This window comes from Perca fluviatilis, chromosome 24 (assembly GCF_010015445.1).
Source record: "Perca fluviatilis chromosome 24, GENO_Pfluv_1.0, whole genome shotgun sequence".
NCBI lineage: Eukaryota > Metazoa > Chordata > Actinopteri > Perciformes > Percidae > Perca > Perca fluviatilis.
Genome location: NC_053135.1, coordinates 8,331,954 through 8,348,584, shown reverse-complemented (window position 1 = coordinate 8,348,584; position 16,631 = coordinate 8,331,954). Strand labels below are relative to the sequence as shown.

General features: G+C 40.5%; 1 protein-coding gene across 3 annotated transcripts in view; it reads right to left on the bottom strand.

Annotated features, from left to right (window-relative positions):
• LOC120554598 (interleukin-1 receptor accessory protein-like 1) overlaps positions 1-12,391 on the bottom strand; it is a 276,632-nt gene extending 264,241 nt beyond the window's left edge. For 2 of the 3 annotated variants that reach the window (XM_039793604.1, XM_039793606.1), the window contains exons 1-2: positions 11,934-12,390; positions 10,279-10,368 (exon numbers count right to left, since the gene is read on the bottom strand). The gene's annotated coding sequence lies outside the window, so the exon portion shown is untranslated. Of the gene's footprint in view, positions 1-10,278; positions 10,369-11,933 lie in introns of all 3 variants that reach the window. The other variant, XM_039793600.1, reaches the window with a different exon arrangement.
• Positions 12,392-16,631: the final 4,240 nt, after the last annotated feature.

Here is a 16,631-nt window from a genome sequence, read left to right as displayed (position 1 = left end):
CCTCCCAAATGGAGCACTACAAATCATATTTTTGCAAAATCAGAAATGCATATCTATAACTGTCATGCACCCTGTGAATTCACTCCTTCTTTAGCAGACAATTATGATGCTTTTATTCTGCTCACTGTTCTCTCCCTGACCGTTATTAATCCATTTTAGAGAGAGAGGACATTATGACAGATGGGATACTTCTTGTGCTTGTGTCCTCCCACTTTGATTGCAGCGACCCATCCATACCGCCCAGGGGGCCATATGTGCTGTACTCCTCCTTGGAGGAGTGCAGGGAAGGGGCATGGAGACATGCCAGCTCACAGTAGCCTCATTTTCAATACAATGCCAAACATGTAAAAGACTAGCTATTCAAGACAACTAGCCTATAGTTGCTTAACAGTTTTTTTTCTAAAGCAGTTTCAGTTCCAGATTAGATTTTGTCAAGAAGTTAAAACAAAATTGATGTGATTGAATATCATTTCATTTCATTTCATATAATTTTCACATTTTGTTGCCAGAAGAAATTGTTTACTAACTGGATTATTGTTCCCATTAAAGAAATAGCAGTTTGGATATTGTATTACAGTAAATCACACTAGATTGACCTCAGCCTTGACAGCCACCGCAGGGTTCCACTGTGAAAAAAAAGTGTCTGTTGGCAAGAATCCAGGGCTACTCTGTCATGTCAGAAAGAGCTTTTATGGACCATTTCCAGCACCACGCACCATTTCTATTGACCTCAATAGTCACCTCCACTCGTCAGTGCTACAACGGAGTGCTGCTTTTGAAAGGATAGTTGCCCAGGTTGCCTGTTATCTCTAATGTACAATATCTTAGGCTGTAGAAGAAACAGCAGGGGACAGAGATTGAACAGGTGAATTTGAATCAATCTTTTCAGTCTCTGCAGGGGGCCCCGCCCCGCATGCTGAAGCCTTTGTTCCTTGTCAAACACTATGACATATTGGAAAAAAGTAAGGAGGTCAAAGGAGTGACAAAATGTGATGCAAATACACATTGTGTTTCCATCCACTTATTGAAGGAAATCAGATTGCAATGCACATTCCGTTGAAATCGTGCAGTAATTAAATATATTCCTTTGGCTCTGCACCTCATAAATCTAACTCAGCACATTAAGGGTCACATTACATTCCATAAAAGCAACAAGTCAATGCTTTAGCAGGGAAACACTGCACCCATCACCGATTTAAAGTACAACTTCCAAATACCAAAGCCATTACAAAACCAGACTAACATAAATGACCTTCCGTGGCTTTTCAGTCCCACTTCATCAAGAGTGATATGAACAAACTGATCGAGTCAGCTGGGTCCACTGAGTTAGATGCTGTTCCAATTGCCTCCAATCTAGCACCCTTTGTAGAGCATGTATTGCCACTGGCATTTGGAATCTATTCAGCATTAAGAAAAAAAATGAAATAAAATACTGTAACAATACCAAGAAAAACAATATATACATATTATATTATTGTGGCTTCTTATAATGCTCAACTAAGATTTGTAAATAACATAAATCCTCAAGGTAATCCTAAATTAGAGACTCATGCAGACACAATAAGTAAGGAACTGGTTGCATTTTTCTGGTCCAGAAGGTGACAGTTATGTAAATGCAGCGTCCTAATGTGTCAGTAGCACTTCTCCAGGATTGATACTTTGACAGCATGACGGACTTGAGCCTTCTATTTTTGGGAGATAGCTTCAACTGTCAGACACACTGACTGAAGTGTCTTTCATCAGAAGAGAGATTATGTTTTAGGGCTTATTCTTATTTAAGCTTTTTTAGTTCTTGTTAGAGCAAAAGAAATTACTTTCATCCATTGGTTTAGGGCTGCAACTAACGATTATTTTTATTAGCTGTTTGATTGTTTAAAGTAATCAATTAAAGTGAAAAATGAAGGCTGAATTGTAAAAATGCCCATCACTTGTTCCCAGATAAAGGTTACATCTTCAAATAGATTTTTTTGTCCGAGCAACAGTTCAAAACCTATTCCATTCACAATGCTATAAAACAAAGCCAAACTTTACTTTCCTAGTTGTCCATCGATTAACTGCATTATTGTTTCAGCACTACGTTGGTTAATGATATACACTTTGTGTTTAAAGGTCCCATGGCATGAAAACTTCACTTTATGAGTTGTTTTTTTTTAACATTACTATGCATTCCCCCAGCCTGTCTATGGTCCCCCAGTGGCTAGAAATGGTGATAGGTGTTAACCGAGCCCTGGGTATCCTGCTCTGCCTTTGAGAAAATGAAAGCTCAGATGGGCCGATCTGGAATCTTCTCCTTATGAGGTCATAAGGAGCAAGTTTACCTCCCCTTTCTCTACTTTGCCCGCCCAGAGAATTTGGCCCACCCATGAGAGAGAGAGAGACTTCATGGCTTTCAAACGAGCAAAGTGGCAGTTGGTCAAGGCCACACCCCCACCCTCCACCTTGCCCCCCCCCTCTCTCCTCCTCAATAACTACAGACACAGAAATGGCACATCCTAAGGAAAGTTTACTGTGGGACTGGCTCTAGTGGCTGTAATTCTGCACCAAGGCTAAATTTCGGGAAAGAGACTTCAGATACAGTATTAGGGGACCACTAAGATCTATATAAAGACATCCAAAGAGCACCATGTCATTGGACCTTTAAGATTTAAATAAATCAATTCACTAAATATATTTTGCATGTTTTCATTAGCATATAACTTAAATAGAGGCATCATACAAGTAAGTACTGTTTCTGTATCAGCACGAGAGATACTCAGTGTACAGTGTATGTACAGTACAATGTACAGTAGCATTACTTCCAGCAATGCAGTCATTTTCAGCCAGTTTTATGTTGTTGTTTTTTTCTCAAAAGTAAGATGACAGGTAATATAAATTGCCTCATTTCCAGGTGCACAACACCCCCTGCAAGTTTAACAATTAATGCAGTGCTTTTGACAAACTACCCTCTCAATGAACCTCTGGCAGAGGTGGGCTTTGCACAAAATGGCAATTGAATACCTTGTGTGCACTGTCAGAGGCAACTTGAAGAATCATTCTGCAAAATGGATATGATCATGTGGATATGATCTCGTATTAGTCAATATCCTCAGTATGAAAGGATTCTACACTACACTGGATGGAAGACATTTACTCATCACTACCCTACATACTTTACATATATGTTGAACTCAGCATTCACATGTGCTGCGACTGACTAAATGTCCCCGGAGGCGGCAGGCATCTGACCCAATGATGGCCCTTATTCTCCCTAGCAGATGTAGAGAGTGCAATTACCGCTCACACAATTACTCCTCCTCACAGTGCACAGCAGGCCGCCGGGTTCAGAACATGAACATGTCTCTCAAAAAAAATATCTCCAGAGCTCTGCTGAAATAAAGGAATCCTCTTAGTGGGCATTTCAAGCCATCATATCGGAAAATATTGTGTATGAACTTTGAACGCAGAAGAGGAGACATGGAGAATATAGTATATGATTGACAGCGGTGTATATGTAGCCAGGTTATGGATAACGCAGTATTATGTAATAAAAATAAGTGTAATTTGCATTTGATTGAATATTAAGATATTTCCATCGGAGACGTAATATTACTGCACTCATATTTTTAATAAGACAATATTCTTATATAAGGCACTACTCAGACAACTCATAAAGCTTGACAAGTATGATAACTCGCCCCTATCTTGTATGAGCTTTGAGGAATGTAGGGCTATTTTGGGCATTTATGACATTTCTCAGGTGCAAAATGCTCTGGAGGAATGAGGCTTTTCTCCTCCTATTATTAATCAAACCAACAATGCATCCAAAGAAGCCACTGGCGTAGAATGTACTTTTTTGCCCCTGAACGACACTCTGCTGACCAATTCCCCATCACTTGCTCTGACTCACCCCATTTTGAAGAAGCAGCACAATGACTTTATTACCGCGGCACAGGCAGACAGGGACTCATAAAGCTGACGGGTGTGATAACTCGTCCCCTACCTTGTCATGGCTTGGAGAGGAGGATGGAACAAAGGTGTGATGGAGAAGGGCATGAAGCCATCGCCCCGCAGTGTGCTCAATGGGTTTTCCCAGTGACACCCTGTCGCTCCAGATTTAAAGACTGAGGGGAAGGCCCGGACAGCGATGGGTGATGGAGTGCCGAAGATGCACGCAGAGCCGATGTACCTTGGTGTTTATGTCTCGCCGTGCACATCTCCGAAGAGCAGTTTGTTCTCTTGACTGAAGCACTTTTAAGGGCTGTGAGGGGTGAGAAGGGCATCGGTGCCGTCTGACTTTCTTTTAAGCCTTTTTTTCTTCTAGAGATAGATTGATAAGGTGCATACCTTTTCAGATTTTCAAAGAAGTCCATTTATTTTTTATATTAATAGTATTAATATTGAATCAGGTCATAATTTCATCATTATTTAATGTGGGCACCTGTCTACGCCTGCTGAGTTGGATAAACAAAACATTCCACCGTCAGCTGGAAAAACCTTTACATATCTAAGGACTGTGCACAACAACAACAACAACAACAACAACAGGTACTAATGCAAAGCCAAATATTTAAAATGTTTTAAATTCAAAATTGACTGCAATATCACGGATCCCAGCAGCCAGACATAGAAATGATTCTTACAACTACTAAATACACCATTTCCCATATATAAATTAATAAAAGAACATGTGGTGAGAACAAGCACACCAAATACAAATGCATATTTCAGACCGAGTATAAACTGTTTTTTAGATCAAGCGGAATTTGATATAGTGAAGTAGAAACAGGAAAATAAGGTGAGAGAGCACATCTAATCTGCAGCGTTATTCTTTTAGGCGGTTTCAACTATAGACTGAGTGTGATTTTTCTTGTCAGTCTACAAACCTCGAAAATCATCATCATCATCATTTCAGATCTACCACTGCTATGATTAAGATTACGAATAGGAAACGATCATAGTTATATAAGAAAGCAACGTTATTTGTTTGCAGGAGACCGTGTGTGAATAATCTAAATGACGGCTGATTACGTTGTGATGCTTGATGCCGATTTAGATACAGTATCGCTGCTGCTGATAGTTTACGTCATTTACACACATATTGAATGAATGCAAGAATGTGTAATCACTGTGCAGAAAGATGGCTGCTCTGACACAGTTGAAGGACCTCACCAATGTTATTCTATATAATGGCACTTTTTTTCTTTTTTTTTTTTGTTTTTTTTTTTTTTTTTTTTTTTTTTTTTTTTTTTTTTTTTTTTTTTTTTTTTTTTTTTTTTTTGTTTTTATTAGATTATCTCATTTTGATTGAATTATTATCGGTTTGAGATGAATATAAAACTTTTGTTATTTTCATTGGAAAGTTTGAGTACTTGTTAGACGATTTATAAACAAATTATGGGGGGGGGGGGGGGGGGGGCGGGGGGGGGGGGGGGGGGGGGGGGGGGGGGCCCCCCCCGGGCCGGGGGGGGGGGGGGGGGGGGGGGGGCCGCCCGCCCGCCGCCCCCGGGGGGGCCCCCCCCCCGGCCCCCCCCCCCCCGCCCTTTTGCAATGAATATTTAAACAAGTATACATACATACCCCACTTCCTTACATTGTCTAGAATATTATTGCTTGCCTGGCATCACACTTGAATTGCGTCTTTGTCAAAGGAAGTGCAACTTTGGACACTATCGTTTATATCTTTTCCATATGCAGACACATTCTTCACATTCTCATGATATGGTAGATGAGAAAATATCCAAAAAGAAATACCTGCTTCATGCACTTGATGTTGTTTTCAATGTGAGGTTACTGGGTACACAGAAGTGACGGGGTGTATCCACACTAATGCATCTCTGCTCACAGACAGATGACACACCTCCAGACCTATCTGTTCATTTACCTCCACAATCAAGATTCACGGCTCTATTTTCCACTGCCCTGTTTGCCAGAGGTGCTCTGTTTTCTTCAGTGTTAAATGAATTAAATGGGCGGACTGCCAAAAAGCACTGCTCATTCCACATACCAGATATAGCAGCGTGTCTGCGTCTCGGGTATGTATAGACAGAAATTTGGAGTGCGTTCACACGTTGCCTGCGGGCTGATTCAAACTGATGAATTGTGCTTTCAGAGCTCTGCACCGTAACCTCTATTTTTACAGGTCAAGCTGTGTTAAGGTCATAAGTTAATAAGAAAAGAAATATTAATACCGGCTTTAAGTTATAACGACCAAAAGCATCATGTTTAAATGCCTGCTCAGATTCCTCACTTCCACACAAAAAGAAGTTGCTAAAGAATGTAACGCTGATGAGCACAGTTGCTCTTCTAAATGAGCTGCAATAAGCCTTGTGTCTGAGAAACAGCGAGCGGCAGACAGCAGAACCTCCGCTCTGCATGACTGGCTCTATCAATGGCAGCATACGGAGGTCTGGCGCTGGCCAGGTGGCTCTTACATCTGGCCCATTAGCTCTCAACCACTGCAATGACTCTCCACACCACTGAGAGCCTGTTGAAATAATATCATCAGGACCTGTAAGTGCTGAAGGCTGCCTTGCCCATTGCCTGCTCACAATAGCGAGTCACGGCCACACTCTGAATCTGACCTGTCTGCTCTGAGTCCAGGTCCATCCCTGAATGGAACATCTTGCAAAACAAAAGGGCTCTGCAGTTTAATGTGGTGTTACAGTATGGATTTGATCAAATTAGTAGTGTTGGATTTGATCAAATTAATGTAGCTCTGGACAGATTAGTCCACACAAAATGTAGTTCATTTGGTGATTGATTTTCAAGTACGGAAATCAAAACAAGCAATTCTAATATGTCACCTTGGGTTCCAGGAAGTTTTGTTGACCTTTGATGGATTAAAAGACTAGTCAATCAATCTAAAAACAAAACAAAAAGCAGCAGCTGAGTTTAAATAATATATGTTTGTGTCTTGGACTTCCGCTGTGATAACCTAGAGACACGTCTGTCTCTTGTGAATTTTGTATCCCTGTCAGGTAATGGTAATTAAAGCGAACAAAGCGGCCAGGTCTTTGGCCTTTACTTTCCAGTCTCCAGTCCCCTGACTCTCAGGGACAAACTCCAACCTCCAAAAGCATGCCTCTTGCCCTGAGCACTGCACCAAGTGACACATTCTATCCATCAACTGCTGCGCTGCAACATACGAAGCAAAAAAGTGCAGGGATGGCAAATTTTTCATGCATATGATATTCGGGGTATAGCACATCCGCCTACGTTAAACCAGGAGAGGGGGGGGGACTTTGAAGATGGATTACCAGATCACGTCACGAGAAAAAAGGCTGTTATGAGCAAGCAGCAATTTCAGGAGATGGCACTCAGAATGAGTAGAGTGTGTGGGGAGAGGAATACAGATGCTCATTTGGTACGAGCAGTTTATTTTCATGTCAATAGAAGAATACTTTGCGTTAGTGCTGTCAAAAAGCCACTCTTTCTGATATAAATGATAATAAACATAGATGTCATGGCCTTAAATTTGAAAATATATAGCCACTGATATAGTCATAGAAAAGTCATGATAACACGCACACATTTTTGCTTTCTTCCATTTGGTTTTAGCAATCAATTTTCTTACAGCCAGGCTACATTTGGCATGCTAAAAATCTTCACTTCAGCGCTGTGTTTTATGAGTGCAATTCTATTGAGCGAAAAATTAAATGCATAATTCAGGGTTAAACAGGCTGCCCAATTCATTTTACAAAAGGGGGCACAAGAAAAAGAAAATGGCAAGCTGCGGGTTGTTGCTTAATTTATCATGATGATACAGCAGTGACGAAGAAGGTAGAATTGAAATGTTGCTCTATTTTTCTCCTGCTGGCAAAAATCAACAACAAAACAAATACCCTGCTTTTTTGTCCTTAAATGACAAGAGTTTCCTGATGAAGTTGCTCCTAAATAAAGAAAGACCAGCATAATAAATGCCTGGGTCTTTCTCTTGCCAAAAACGGCATTACAGTGCTTCTAATGGTCTTCCTTGTCTGAATCACACTATCTGCGGACGTGTTCCCAGCAAGAGTGAATTAAACCCCCAGAGATGAATTGTGGGAGGGAACTGGGGAGTACGAGGGTGGGAAATAAAGGCCCAGAAGATACATGACCCCATTCACAAACCAGGGGCAGGGGCAGCCATTATCATAAGCTCTCTGAAATGAACAGCAATCCATCACAGCCAAGGTTAGCAGCTCTCACTCAGCAATGCTTTTTCATCTCAAGGAAAGCATGTGGGAAAATCTACGAAGATGGCTGGCTGTAACAGCAGGATGATTACACAACTCTATAACTTCGACAAAACCGCCACGGGAACATCATGTCTTGCAAACTGCCTAAATTAACAACATAGATTAGTCATGGTTATATGCATCCCCAGTGTTAGTTCTGGCCATGGTACAAAACTCACAATGTTTCCTAAAAACAAATTTCATGCTGTGGGAATAATGAAAAGAGTGCTTGCTTTCCTCAAATGAAAGGATTATGAATCAACTGTTGAAAAAGCTTCAGTTAAGGGGTTATTTTCTGACCCGGGACTTATCCTTCTACTATTTACAATCCCACTATGGATGGTGCTAAAAAAAATCCTCACAAGATTTATGTTGCTCAAATTAGAGGTAGCACCCTTATCTAACAATACACACACAGATGGGCCCAAACGTTGAAGCCAGAAAGGGATGAACTAGTGATGTAACAATACACTCAACTCACGATTCGATAAGATTTACCATTTTAAGTTCACGATACATTTTTCTCACGACTTTTTTCCTAACAGAATGAAATTAACTCTTTATTTATATAAACTGTGCAAAACAGCAGATGTATCCTCTAATCAAAAGTGCAACTGAAATAGTATTTTTTCTCAATAAAAAATGAATGACTAAAGAAAGGCTTGTTTATTGCTAAGGCCATATGGTTAAATTTAAATGATTTATTTAAAGTGTAATATCAATAACAACAACCTTTTTCACCAGTAATTTGCAGTTAAACGACAAAAAGAAGAAACACTAGAATTCTAATGTCATTTGGAAAATAGTCTGACAAAAACAAAGTCAATAAAGTCTTTTCTGGGCATCCAAAATATGAGTTCTGGCAGCTACGGTCACAAAGTCAAACCCACCACACAAAAAATAAGCAAACAAACTTCGTAATTCATAATGTGACTTGGGGTAGCATCTCCCATTAATAAGCTGTCCATTTTTAAAAGATTTAAGTTAGCACCCCAGCAAAACAACAGGTGTCACCAACACCACATCAACCTGCACCTGACCTTTTCAACCATGTGGTGTTGTTATACGGTATCCTAAGTGTGCAAAAACACCAGTATGGTCCATGGACATTGTAAGAACAAATAAAACGGAGAAGAGAACAATGAATTAACTGTTGTCCAATTCCTGAGTATTGTTTAGCTCTTCAAACAAGGACTTTAGGCCAGGTTACACACAGTTTCTTAGTTTACTTTCATGTAGGACTTGAGCTGTGCAAAGGAAAGAAGAGTTTAAATGTGTGGGCACATTTTACATTGGATGATGTGGAAGATTTTAAATAACTTTGTCTGGCCTTGCTGTCGCTGTCTTTCCCTCTGGCACTCTGTCCTTAATAATGCTTCTCAGTACTTTTCTATTGTGTGATAACTGTTATATTTACGTTTTAAATAAAAAAAAATTCCATAGATGGAGACTGGATATGTGCCCCACACATCATTGGCACGGGCTTATTAAAGTTTAACATCAATACATCTTGTGGCTTCATCTTTTTTAGGAGGAATTTGAGTTAGGGCACCTTGTCTTCGGTGTCCGTCTGAGAGAGAAGCCCAGCACTGACAAACATCAACGTTATCAGTGGCAGTGTTTTTATACTACCAAAGATGACAGGACACTGGGCAAGCTGGCTAACCTGATGACTAGAACAAATTGGTGGAAGATGACGATGCATTCAGAAGCCGTCTCTGCCAGATCCCTGTGGTTTGTCATTTGAGTCCGAGAACTACTGCTAGCTCAGCAAGTCAAACCCCTGCAGCTCATTACAGCACACTAGGACACTCTAGTTTGTCCAGTGAGTCAGACTCCTGTAGCTCATCCTTTCAGGTTGGCCCATTGTTTAAAATTGCCACCTCAAAATACACTTGAGCACTCCTGAGCTGCTACGGTGATGCAAATAATTTGCTTTGGGTTCATATTCTGAGCCCTTTGGGAGATAGATCACTCCTACTCCATCTCCCACATACTGTGTCTATTTAATAAGGTTCTCTCTACATATCCAGTCTTACCTTGACATAGCCCCATGGGAGTATCAAGCAAGTTTGGAACTCACCAAATGCATGTAGCTTCTGCTGGTCAAGTGCTGAAACAGCATAGCGAGAGAGTTCTGCTTCCTTGCTTGCAACATCATCATTTTCATTCCCTGTGATGGACAAGAACAGTATCATTCCTTATGTCTTATGACAATGTCTTTTTCATCTAAAACTTTAACAAATATCAAAATCTACCTTCCATATGGACAGATTTGAAAGGACTGCACAGGGCGGGCTGGCTCTGTCCCAACAGACCGACAGCAGATGTTGATTGCAGATTTTATTTTTTTCTCCCCTTTCTCCAAGGCTGAGTGTGTGCAACTTGTAATGTGCTGGACAGTGTACCGTTTGTCTACAAAAACACCAAACTGCTATTTGTCACACTCAAGCAGCATTTATTAGAATCTTTTATAGAGGTTTTCCAAACAGAAACCATTTTGTGAATTGTGCATGGCTCAAGTTTCAGATTGAGAGCTGGCAGGCAAGTCAAGTCAATTTTATTTATATAGCCCAATGTCACAAATCACACATTTGCCTCAAGGGGCTCTATAATCTGTACATAATATGAGGCCCTCTGTCCTTGCTTAAGATACAGAAAAACTCCCCAACACTTAAACAGGTAGGCTCGATACAGTGGATTGCAGGGGCTGGACGTGTGCTGAAGAAAATCCTGCAGATGTGGCCAGCTGTGGTGCTGAGAGCAGCAGATGGTGTGGCATTTTAAACATGGCACAAGTCTATTGCTACTTACTTTGTGAAAAAAGAATACATCTATTTCTCACATGAGCTCCAATTTCAACACATCCACGGAATTCATTAAAAATAAGTTTTATTACCAAGTTCTTACAGCTCGGTAAAGGTCAACCTAGTTGTGGAACCTCTTTTTAATTTAAAACAGCCGTAAACACTGAAAAATCCTTTTAAAAAATTATTATTGCTTTTACACTTTTCAAATCTCCCTAACCACGAGGCGTTTTTCTTGAAAAAGAAACTGAGCAAGGAAACCTGACATGCATTACTCAAAAGGTCAAGCCCATTCTGTTGAGATGATAAAATTCATCCTGAGGTAAGATAACACTTTAAATATTTAAGGTTAATGTTATGTTAAATGTTATGTGATGTGCAAATGCAGACAAACTCACTGAGGGTACATAGTGGACAGGTGAGGTATTATATATTCTCAAATATAGGACTATTCTAGAGGCATGCCTACAACATTTACGGCCAAATATTTCAGTTCATCCTCAATTAAAACCACACCCATGATAAACCTGCACAGGTGTTTTCACTTGATTTCTCTTTTAAGAAATGTGTGGGAGTGACTGCTTGACTGACATTTCCATTACTGGTTGTGTTAATAGAAACAACAAAGCCACCTGTGGTAGGTTGCTATGGCAACACAATAATATGGCACACAGAAGTAGGAATTCCATTGCCACAAATAAAACATTAAAGCAAATTCCCCGCTGTTCAGCCCAACAAGAAAGCAAATGGAAAGTGTGTCTTCTCTGAAGCAGTATCAATACACCTGCCAGGAGAGAGGTAACAACCTATTTGGACACGCTGTGTTAACGTAACATGTGCGCACCAACAGCTAGCTAGCTGTAACAGTAAAATATAACTAACAAAAAAATATTATTGCTGTCATTTCACAATTAATTATGAAAACACTCACCTGTTGCTGAGCTTCCTGAAACCACAGAGCCGCCGCCACGCCATCTTCTCATGCACTGCCACGCTCCGGTTTGTTTTGTATCCAGTTCTGCTAAAATTCGTGCTGCACACCAAGTCAAGCTCTTTCTAAGTTTTATGGTGAAAAAAATTCACCAAACATACGTGTTTCTCCTGTAGGCTGCTAGCTATTCCGACACATTGCAGGAGTCACCGTCTGTCAACACTTTTAATGACAGTAGCAGCTCGCCAGTGGTAACTGCACGCGCGTCGCCCCACCAGCCACAAAGCTTGATTAAGAGTCAGCAATAATAAATTATTAAAGATTTGAAATGAGCAAATCAATTAGGTACTTACTTTTTATGGGTAATAAATAAGTTGTAACAAGTTATAAATAATAAAATATGAAATAAGGTCAAAAATTAGGGTGAATACGAGGAAGAGTTTGATCTTTTCCCTGTGGTGTTAACTTAACACCCTGTTTACGTCGAGCCGTAATATGGTAGCCTTTGTAGGACAAAATACATAACCGTTGCCAGCCCCACTGGTCCAGTCCAGCAGATGGCGACAACGCGAAAAAAAAAGTATAGCAAGATGGTATGGTAGGCCAAACTGTAGATTTCGTGTTCTGAACATCTGAATTTACCGTTGGACATGCCCAGGCTTGAGACAGGAGGCGAGACGGGAAGGTATGAGACGGGAGGTCTCCAGGCTGCAGCCATACACTCTTGGAAACTGTAGGCTGTTGCCACTTTTTATATGCATGCACTAATACGTATTTAAATATTGGTGTATATGCTATATCAGAGCCTGTCTATGGAGAGCCTGTTCACTCCCTATCTCACTCCCTATTAAGCCCCATTGTACCAACCCGGAATTTTCCCGTGAGTGGAAGTTCTCCCCTTATTAGACATTCTCGGGCAAGACACTGAACCCCGAGTAAATGTGTGTGAATGTTTATCTGATGAGCAGGTGGCACCTTATACAGCAGCCTCGACCACAGTGTGTGAATGGTGAATGGTTCCTGTACTATGTTAAAGCGCTTTGAGTAGTTGTTAGGACTAGAAAAGTGAATGGTGAATGGTTCCTGTACAATGTTAAAGTGCTTTGAGTAGTTGTTAGGACTAGAAAAGTGCTACATTTACATATAAGCAGGCCGTTTTATTATGTTTATGAAAAAAGTAATGCATGTATGTAGGCCTATTTGCTTTACTGAAATCTAAATGTAAAATTACATTATTTTCCCTAAGTCCAAGGTCTGTTTTGCCTGCTTTTCTAATTCATGTTTCATTCAAGCAACAACAGTCTTCTTTTTGGAGGCGAAGCTTAATGCACCAAGCCAGACAACATTATTGCTTGTGTGTTAGCGAAAGCCCTCAGTGCCTGTAGCCCCACCCAAAGAAATAATCACCAGCCACTACTGCTGTCACTCATCTTCTATTTGGACCCTTGTGAAGCAAACTGTGCAAAACATGTTATATAATGTGCTGGAATAATGTGCAAAGGGAGGGGCATACATACTTGATGTTAATGAAAAATAATTAATCCGATTTCAATTCATATTAGAACATGAGGGGCTATTCATTTGTAATGGATATGCAGAAGACCATTGGGACTTACATTTTTGCCTCTGCTGGATGATGCACCAGATTACCAAGGTTTGAGAGCATTCATGCATCAAACTTTCACTTAATGAAGACTTTTAATAATGTATGATTTTAATTAAGGTTATAGTGTACTCCATTGTTCAGGAGCACTTTGATGTCATGTAATTTCCTGTGATCTAGTGTCAGATACCCCAAAAAAGCAGTGTGAAGCTTGTAAATCTCACTCCCAACGGAACGTATCTAATCAAGTTTGCTCTGTCTGTTTGTTTCTACATTGTTTTGCCAAAATAACAGAGCAGCAGGGTGTAGTGGTGATTAAGGAGACCACCCTTCAACTGGAGGATGCTATTCTCAGGCCCCCATGTTGGCAAGCATCTGTCCGGTTGTTGTATGTCTCCGAGCAACACAGTGAACCCCCTGCCCGCTCAATGCCACCTGGGGAGGATTTCCAGTGTCACAAACTTTGGAGCACATACAAAGTGTAGATTATGTGTGGTTGTGCAGCATTTTGGTACACACTATACATCAGGAATATAAACTTTTGACTAGATTAAAATTCTATGTATTCCACCCACAGTTCTCCCAAATTTAAAGCAGCCATATTAGGCTTGTTCGGCCCAATCAGTAGAGGAAACAAGGTTGTAGCATATAAAAAGTGACATCAACAAAAATTCTCTAGTACACGACATTTGGTGGCCTAATCAGCCCGAAAGTAGGGTGACATTTTTGTGAGAATTGAACTCTACCTCCTTCAATACCCACACTGAGGATTTTCAAAGAGATAATCTAAGTAACACATTTTTCTAATTGAAAAATCCTGGATCGCTACAGCAACCGTATCAGCAGAGTCATCATGCCAAACCGTCCACCTGAGACAGCTTTGCCTACATAATTAGAAGTGCTCTTCAACTGCTGAAATCATACAAAAAGGGATGAAAAATCAAGCTGATCTGACAGGAAAAAATAAGTAATGGTGGCTTGTTAATTCATAATCACCCTGAATTAATGATTGAGTGAGACTGAGAGGCACAGGGCATATGGAAAAGAGAGGGCTGCAGATGCTCCCCAGCGCCTGGGGGGCTTCTAGGAATGAGAGCAACTCAGTGCCTTGTCACACACAAACACGCCTGTATGCATGCCCATAAGCATAAACACACACACACACACACACATAAACTATCCCAATATAAAAACATGTCTGATAAGGAAATTGTTTCAGTTTTTCTTCAGCATTCAGACCACATCAGACAATATTTTTATAAAGTTTAGATTAGTGGTTTGGATGCTGACAGCCTAAGGGGACTTAAATAATGAAAAAGAGATATTTATTTACTCATCCCTGTACAGTCAATTGCAGAAGGGAATGCTTGAAATGAGGTAATTTCCTTTCTTTTCCTTTCAATTAATTTAATCCATTCGATCCATCCGTATCAATTCAGTAATCAAAATAATAAAGTTTATCCTTGAATAGATTTTTGCTGGTTTACCTGAAGTGCTTTCTACAAGAGCTACTGAGCCATTCACTCCATATCTCCAAACTGAATCGGAGCATGGTAAACAGGCGGCGGTTTTGTAGGCCGCAATTGAAATGAAAACTGGCTCTTCAGAGAATCCCCCCCCGACGCCTCAAGCGAAAGCAGAGGGTTTCTTTTTCTTTGACCAAAAGGATTATCTGGACAAGCCACAAAGAAATCCCTGTGGATTCATTTCTTGGTCTAAGAATATTGCACATCCTATCTTCTGACATACAATACAGCCAAGGGAGGCTGGAATAAGTGTCCAGACTGTTGCACTGTTTGTTTGTGTGTGTGTGTGTGTGTGTGTGTGTGTGTGTGTGTGTGTGTGTGTGTGTGTGTGTGTGTGTGTGTGTGTGTGTGTGTGTGTGTGTGTGTGTGTGTGTGTGTGTGTGTGTGTGTGTGTGTGTGTGTGTGTGTGTGTGTGTGCTATCAATATCTACAGCTGGCAAAAAAAGGAGAAAACCCTTTATCCCATGACAATAATGCTGGGAATGGATGCCTTGCTGGTATTTTGTGAAACCTAAGAAACTGCAAACATTCTTTTTTTTTTATATTTATGCTCATAGAATCAGGTATGAATTTAGATTCAGGAATACTGCTGGCTATTTTTTTGCTTAAAACTTGTTCTCCAGCATCAAAGCATGGACGTATCATTAGTGCATCGCAAAAAAAAGTTGAAGATATCTGGTATTCATAGCTACTCTCGTGAAAGAAGTGCTTGAGTGAAATTATAGTGCCTACAACAGATTACTAAAATTGTCAACTGATGTGTATTTTACAGACCTATGCTAGGTTAGCTAGGTTGCTAAATGCTTCTGGAGGTTTTGTTCCCCTTTGAGTTTTCCTCACCAGTAGACAGTAATTGGGTGCATGTTAAAACACAAAGATCTCACCCAGTTGAGAAGAGACTAACTGTTCACTCCTCCTGTGATACAACATTAAACATTTTAATATAAAGCGTGATCACAACCACTCATGTCTGATCCTACACCTCGGAATCAACTTCAGTCTACAACTCTAATCTCTAGCTGTGCAACTGTGGTTTGTGGGAAGAACATTTTGCTTGAGGTAGCATGAACTGATGAGAGGGCACAGATTTTTGAATGAGGCAATCTTCCTGATTGAACTCGTGCTAAGCTTCGTTTAGCTACTATTGAGACAGAACAATAAAGACTCAACAGTGTGAATTCATGCGTAAACATCAAGTCGGAGCCCATGGGTATTGAGGGCTAATTCAGTTTTAGCAACACATGCTTTTGACCACTTAAACCTAAATTCCTTTTGGCTTGACTAATGATAAACACTATCCTAGAGCCACAACAGATATGAGCATTTATTAGAGTCAACATACGACTCAGCAAACAGCCTTAGGACTGTACCTACAGTGTTATGGTACATACAAAGAACCCCTGTCGGGAACACATTCAGCACAGGAAGTAGGTCTGATTAGGAGTGGCTTCTTATATGTATTTGTGCCTAATGCCTGAATAAGGTAGCAGCTCTAAGTGTTTCTCAGGATGCACCTTCACAACTGGTTGGTTAAACTCAGGAGTCAGCAACACAGAGGGGGACACTTTC